The 8,045-nt window shown below is 39.9% G+C and overlaps 1 pseudogene; it reads left to right on the forward strand.

Moving 5' to 3' along the window:
- Positions 1–3,300: 3,300 nt before the first annotated feature.
- On the forward strand, positions 3,301–7,834 carry LOC115665957 (cytochrome P450 CYP82D47-like; annotated as a pseudogene).
- The last annotated feature ends 211 nt before the right edge of the window (positions 7,835–8,045 follow it).

The raw sequence follows: 8,045 nt of genomic DNA on the forward strand, positions 1-8,045 counted from the left end.
ACTTCCTAATAGATTTTGAAGTTGACAAAACTGTTTATGAGAATTTTGTAAGTCTGATAAATGATGTGCAATATTTAAATCCAAGGAGTTATAATCTGGAAGTTCAGACTTTACATAATTTAGAAGGAGAAGTTCATATTCTATACCACAAAGATGAAGCTTAGAATTTATATATGGCTGATGAAGAACTTCAGTTTGTATCAAAAGATTAAAGTTCTGTAGAGTAACCCATCCTGACTTAAGTTCTCAAGGCGAGTGAAGAACCAAACTTTATCCAGACTTTGACGCTAACTCAGAACGTACACAACGGCTAGTAATCTGGCTTGGGGTTTACAATTGAAAAGTATTGATTGTTTCGATCTTGAATGATATTTTGCAAGGAATATTTATAGCAAAATATCTTAACATTTGATTGACAATCAAACCCAAGATAAGTTTCACGGAAAAGTTCTTCTTACGGAAACCGAAGTTTTGGTTGTATGGGAGACCATATTCAGTGGGATTCAGATTTTATCATCCGACGGCTACTCAATCATTTTTACCAAATATGTCCAAGTGAGGATTGGAAAATGATCTTCTGAAAATTGTCCAACGGCTAGTTTGGAAGTGGAGGAGTATAAGAGGAGACATTTCAAGGAGTAGAAGGAGAGATGGAATCCAAAATCATCCATTTCAAAGTCTGAGCAAATCGGCGTCACTTGTCTTTTATGATCTAAAATCTACAATCTTGAGAGACCTTTTGTAAAGTGATTGAGTGAGATACAGTGACCTATCTTTCACAGAGTATTATAATTCAAAATTTGTAATCTCTTGATTGATCTTCTAGTGGAATCCAGCCGATAGACTGTCAGCGTAGGAGAGTGGACTTGACTTGATCTAAGCTGAATCACTATACATCTTGTGTGCAGATTTTCTTGTCCCTTAAAGCTCCTTTTAACTATTTATTGCACACTTGCACAATTGCTATAAAAGATTGTTTAAAATCTGAACGATATTCATACTTTGTTCTTGATCTTTTACTTCCGCTTTATATTGGTCAAGAATTGTTTAAATCACCTATTCACTCCCCTCTAGGTGATCCTTGCTAGCCACCTCACGATGGAGTGTCCAAATTCTTTGTGAGGGTGTGCGGATTGCACGAGTGCGAGAAGGAGGTCCAGTCGTTCGTGTTGGAGTTGGCGAATACTTTGGAGACTTTTGTTTCTCATATCAGGCACGCCCACGTGAGCTTAGGGAAATCGAAGTATGAACCGACAACATTTGACCCCTACGCACGGAATGTCGGTGGTCCCGCTTGTTGTCGGGAATGTCGGAAAATCGAAGTATGAACCAACGACATGTGACTAAAGGGACCATAGGCTTGTGTTTTAAGCTGACCTTTTTACTGCGGGATCAAAGGGATTCGGATAGGCTTGGGCTTTGGATCCATTTTAAGTCCTATATATTGTACTCATATGAGAGATCAGTGTGATGAGAGGTTGTGGTTGTAAACCTAAATATCATAGTGGAATCCCTTTACAGGATGTAACCCTATTTTGAGGTGGTAAACTCGAGTGTCAATTTTTCTATTATCTGTGTGATTGTTCTGATTCGAATTAGGATATAACCCATTAGTTCGCTAGGAAGCGCAAACGCGGCGATTCTGCTCCGATCGATGAAAATAATCCTAGAGGAAACACAAGCGGCGAAGAGCACGACGCGTTTCATTCATTAGGACCGAATCTCAAGCATGAAGATGCCGATGTCATATCGGAACCTGGAGAGGATGCAGAAGAGGCTCTGTATGACATGGATGTGAATGGGGTGGTTCATGCCTGCTTCAAAGTGGTTCTCACATCGAATTCTCTCAGGAACCCCCGATATTTGGTAGGTTCAGGACCCTATTTAACTATAATGAATTTTGATTAGCCATTCTTATAGACTATAGTATTCATTTTCAGGCCGAACAGGCTTTTTCCGAGATTCAAAGCACTTCACTATATGTTATTGTGATTGTGGATGAAGATAAATTCCATGCGTAAAATTTATTTTTGATTATGTAGCTATCATCCAAATTTCTCCTTAATTTTCTTCAGCGTATACCTTAGCAATTCATTAAGAGTTACTTCAAAACTGGGAAGCAAACCGTGAAGCTTCAGTATGCAGATTAATCGTGGCCAGTGAGGTTGTGTGCGTATCCAAATTTCCAGGGAGGATTCTTTGAAGGTTGGACTGATTTCACGAAGAGCAGTAATCTGCAGTCTGGCGATACCAGTTTGTTCGAGTTGATTGATGGCGAAGAAATCGTGTTCAAGGTATCCGTTCACACAAACATTGATTGAGCGAGGCTTTAGCAAATGAGAAATGCTAAAGTAAGGTTCTTGGAGATTGTTCAAATGAATGTTTGAGATTTTAGTACACTCTTGATTTAGCTCATAACATTTCATACTCATTTCAGACAGGTTACCTTGGTGTCTAATTACAAGAATTCCATAGTACCTTTCTTTTGCTGTCATGCCGGCAATGAGATAAGAGTGGTTTGTCTGAGAGCTCATTTGCACACTGTGAAAGTTGGCTGTAGCTCTCTGTTTCGGGTGGAGGGTCAAATGCGCTTCAGGGAAGATATGAATGAGTCACCAAACAGAGTACATACCGAAGATCTATTTAGGGGAAGAAGCAGTTTGAGTAGTTTCACGCAGGTTCGCTTAAAGCTAGTTTCTGCAGTGGTCTACGCATGCTCTGCGTCTTTTCTGTCCATTGGCGATATACAAGTTGGAAATCCTTTTTCAGTCCCTTCATTCCATCACTCATAGGATGAACCGGAGGACATGTATGTCAATTTGAAATAAAAATCGAAGATTCCTCGGGCTTCAGGTCAAAATTACATAATCTCGAAGAAGAGCATCTCTCCTTGATCTAGGAATTGATTTTATGCAACTATCAGAGAACTAAACAGAACCAAATCAAGTACTTACATGACTAATAAACAATCTGAGGCAGCTACAAATATTTCGTACATCTGCGTATAGGAAGTCATTGATATGAGAGGAACTTCAGGTTGAACAATGAAGTACACCCGACCGCACAAATATTTCGTTGCATGTGAGCAAGATGATTAAGCAGAAGTAGCATAGAATAAGCAATTTTGGGGAGTGATGATCATCATGCCACAGAAGATTTACTTACCAACGAGTAGTTATTTAGGTGGTCGTTAATGATTAATTTGCTTCAGAACAATCTACTTAGGCTGACTTTTGGCTTTTGTCCCCACACACTCCAAGCTTCCAGAAAACGACAAGGATTTGAGCACTTTATTTAGAATATATGTAAATCCATTGGACTTAAAACTCCAAACACAATTTCTTCCTCTGGAAACTGCCAGGAAAGCAGCAAATGAACTCTTAAAAGGAGTTTTCCAGATAAACTCTGTCCTGCTATACTTCAGGAATCATTCATCATGCCAATTCCGATTGAATTGCTGATAATTTTATTCTCAACCTTGGCCCTGCTAATGGTCATCTCCCTCTACCGATCACACAAGCCCAAAGACCGTCGCAATGTGCCCGAAGCCAAAGGCGGTTGGCCTATTTTCGGCCACCTTCCTCTGTTCAGCAACAAGGACCTGATGCACAAAACGCTGGGTTCCATGGCCGACAAGTACGGACCAATTTTCACCATAAGATTAGGCTCTCATCGAGCAGTCGTCGTGAGCAGTTGGGAAGTGGCTAAGGAGTGTTTCACCGTCCACGACAAGGCCTTCACCGATCGACCGATGATCACCGCCACAAAACTCTTGGGCTACAACGGTGCCATGTTCGGGTTCGCTCCTTACGGAGAATACTGGCGAGAGATGCGCAAGATTGCGACAATCGAGCTCCTGTCGAACCACCGGCTTGACTCACTGAAGCACATACGAGCTTTCGAGGTCGAGACAGCAATAAAAGACTTGTTCAAGGCCTGGATCGAAAAGGGTAGGCCCAGAAATGGGGTCCTGGTGGAAATGAAGTCTTGGCTAGGAGATTTGATGCTCAACATATTGGTGAAAATGGTAGGAGGAAAGAGATACTGTGGTTCGAACGCTGACTGTGACGACACCGAGGCAGAAAGGTGCCAAAGGTCAATCAGGAGGTTTTTCGATCTATTCGGAGTCGTCATGTTGTCGGATGCGATCTCGGTTCCTGGCTGGTTGGACTTAGGTGGCTATAAACGATCGATGAACGAGACAGCAAAAGAGTTGGATGTTTTGGCTCAGGGGTGGCTAGAGGAGCATAGAAGGAAGAGGTTGTCCAGCCCCGGAGGCGATGGAGAGCAGGATTTCATGGATTTGATGCTGAACGTCATCGAAGGTGTGAAGTTTTCAGATTTCGACGCCGATACAGTTATCAAAGCAACTTGTTTGGTGAGTAATTCTAGCTTATAATGTTTTGAAACTAGAACTGTGTGCATAAAAGTTGATCTGAGGTCATGCTAATGCATTCACTAATGCTTCTTTTTTCATGAATGCACTTCTGTTGGAGTTGTCATTTCATCCACAAGCAGCAGAAGTATAGTACTTCTGGCAAAATCCACTTATAATTTAATGCTAATAAACTTAATATCATTTCATCATTTAGTAATTCGGTTTTAGTATCTGGTAAATAAAAATGGAGTTTTTGGTATGTTCATCTAAAGGAAATACCAGATGCTCCTGAATAGATCGTGTTTTTTTGTGCTCGAGGAGCGATCGCAACCATCGGATTTAGGAATAGACAATATTGTGACCTATTGGTACCCATCAATTTTCCTACCTAGCATTATTTTGCTTACTTTTGTTGCACCAAACGTTATTTTTTGTCCTCAGTTTCAATCCAGGATGGACTGGCAACCACATTTCGCTTTCATCCAGAAGAAAAAATCACTTAACTTTGGGAAAATAGTTAACCACTCAAAAGTTTAGGTCTTATCTAAAACTGTATGTCTACCGTTCAACACAAAGAGACGAACTCTTGGCTGCTTTTGAAAGGTAAGTGTTGATTCTATCATTGTCACCACGAATTGAATTCTATTCCAATGGACAGAGGAGATGAGTCAGAGATCAACAAAAATATCCAAAGTAGAAAGAAAATGGCACAAAGCGCCAAATAACTTTGTACTTTATAAGTGAGAATCTATCGCCGAGGAAGACCAAAAGGTTTGCACTCTTTCTTTAGCTAACTAATAATGGTTATTGAGTTGTGTTAAAAAAGGAGAGAATTACCAAAAAAATTCTAAATCTATTACAATTGTATCAATTTAGTTCTAAACCTTTTTTTTGTAATTAATTCCTAAACCTTTTGTATTGGAGTCAATTCGGTTCATCCGGTCAATTTTGGCTAGAAATTGCTAACATGGACGCCAGCCGTCCTACGTGACACGGCCGATGCCAACGTGGACAAATTTTTTTATAATATTTTCACATTTTTTGAATTATTTATTTATTTTTTCTCTTTTCTTTTTTCCTTTTCTCTCTCTTTCTTCCCTACTACCTCTAGAATCGCCAGACCTTAGCGACCAGCTAAAGGCAAGGGCCGATGAGGTTGAGGCTCGCAGGGGCGAAGCTCGACCTCGCTAGTGGCTGACAAGGTTGACCTTGCCAACTAGAGAAAGAAGTGTAGAAAAAAAAGAAAAAGAAAATAAAAAAGAAATAAAAAAATCGAATAAATATTAAAATATTATTAAAATTTATCCTGTCAACGTCAGTCGCGCTATGCAAGACGGCCAGATGGACTGAATTGGCACAAATGCAAAAATGTTTAAGACTCAATTGGTAAAAATAGATGTTTAGGATTTTTTTTTTGTCATGAGACTCAATTAGTAAAAATAAATGTTTAGAATTGAATTGGCACAATTGCAATAAGTTTACGATTTTTTTGGTAATTTTCCCGTTAAAAAAGTCCACAGAAGAAATTGGCATGATGTGAAGTAGTTAATATACTTAGTTGACTCGTAACTCATTGGTTTTAGGCTTTTGAGTAAACATAGTCCAACCGGATATGATGACGGGTTCAGACTTATGCTCCTTTTTAGCAATTTGCTCGGTGAAGGTATTGAATTTCTGCAAATGCTCTTAATAGTTTGCCATTCCACGCACCATAAGATTTATACTCTTGAAAGTGGAGTTAGATGACGAATTAGGCTTCAAACTAAAATGATGAAAACACTTACCACTTTAGCAACCATTTGAGGTTAATTAAAAAAATTCAGAAACTTATTTAAGTCTGTCCTTCTTCGAGATGCTGTCTGTGTGAAATTTTGATCCACCGAATCTAGTTTGATTTAAGTTCAATCACAAATACTTTGTCTAAATCATTCGAATAGGAGATTTGATAGATCAAAATTAAATTGGATCATTTAACCTTTCAAGTTATATCACTTGAGTTAATCCCATCTCCTTTTGGATATAGAACATGATAATTGCTGGGACCGACACTACAATAGTGAGCACCACGTGGGCGCTATCGCTACTAGTGAACAACCGCCACGCATTGAAGAAGGCGCAACGAGAGCTGGACACCCATGTCGGCAAGAGCAGGCATGTGGAAGAGTCCGATGTGAAGAACTTGACCTACCTCCAAGCCATCGTCAAGGAAACAATGCGTCTGTATCCACCGGCTCCGATCATCGGTCTCAGAAGTTCCATGGAAGATTGCACCTTCTCCGGTGGCTTCCGCATTCCTGCAGGTATGTGGCCCTTGCATGCTAGCAGAAATCGATAGCATATAGGACGTCGATATATAGTACAATCTCTTTCCATGAAAAAATATATTATAAAATCGAAGTGATAAATCGGGGCCAATTCATGAAATAAACATGCGGTCCATGTCTTTTTTCATGGGGTCATGAATGGATCACGTTGCTACACAGGATTATGGTCGGGTCTAGCAGCAGAAGTCTAGACCATAACCAATCACGATGTTGTAGAAAAAGTTTTTGGATTAGTTTTAAATATACAACTTGTGGTATCTTCTTCTATACAATTCATATACATCACTATTGAGTTTCATAATTAGTAAACTTTAAAAATTACAGCTACTAGCGCCGACGTGATGAATATGAGTAGTGTAACAATGAGGCACGGTCTTTGTACCATGTCAAAATCCAGAAACTTTTTGTCTCTTTCGGCTCCAAACTCGAAATTTGAATCTTTCAGTTGATTCATAAGGGCAATTCAACTTCCCAAGCTGCCAAAATTTCTCGGTGACTTTGACCTGCATCTTCATTCCTTAATATCTGTGATGAATTTCCTCGTGTTTGCACTTTTAGTAAAAATGCCCTTATACTGCGTCATTGGTTAGGTACGTGATTGGTTTTGAACGCGTGGAAAATTCAAAGGGATGAGCGCGTATGGTCCAACCCGGACAACTTCGAGCCCGAGAGGTTCCTCACGACGCATCAGAATGTGGACATGAGAGGTCAGAACTTCGAGCTCATCCCCTTCGGTGCGGGGAGGAGGTCCTGCCCCGGGTCCTTGCTGGCTCTTCATACTGTGCACTTAACGCTGGCTAGGTTGCTGCAAAGTTTCGAAATCGACAGGGTCTCGGACGAACCAGTGGACATGACCGAGAGCCCTGGCTTGACGAATTTGAAGGCGAGCCCGCTTGAACTTGTGCTCATTCCACGCCTTGATCAGAAGGTTCATGAATGAGACGAGTAAGAGAATTTGTTGTCTTTTGACTATCGTCAGTACTTTATTATGAGGAGAGCCACAGGCTCTATTTTCTCTTGCAAATCAAACTTGAATGTAAATATTTTCACCTAAGTGGCTAATAAGGATTGCAATTAGGAAGAAAACAAAGACTTTCAATTGTATTAGACTTGAAGCCAATTACTTACATAATCATTTTTAGTTATATTGTTAGGGCATGTGTGTTTCAGGGAAAACTTCATAATAAAGGACAACCCTTTCTAGGAATCCTTTTTGAGGAAAATGTGACGTTTCGCAAAAAAAAAAATTCGATCAAACAAACATAATTAAGACAAATTTACCCTCCGTTAGTATCTGTTAATTGGAGTATTACTACAAAAAATCACAAACTAGTACACTTATG

This window comes from Syzygium oleosum, unplaced genomic scaffold, assembly GCF_021117445.2.
Source record: "Syzygium oleosum isolate NSW1041296 unplaced genomic scaffold, Sole_v2.1 Sole_v2.01, whole genome shotgun sequence".
Taxonomy (NCBI): domain Eukaryota; kingdom Viridiplantae; phylum Streptophyta; class Magnoliopsida; order Myrtales; family Myrtaceae; genus Syzygium; species Syzygium oleosum.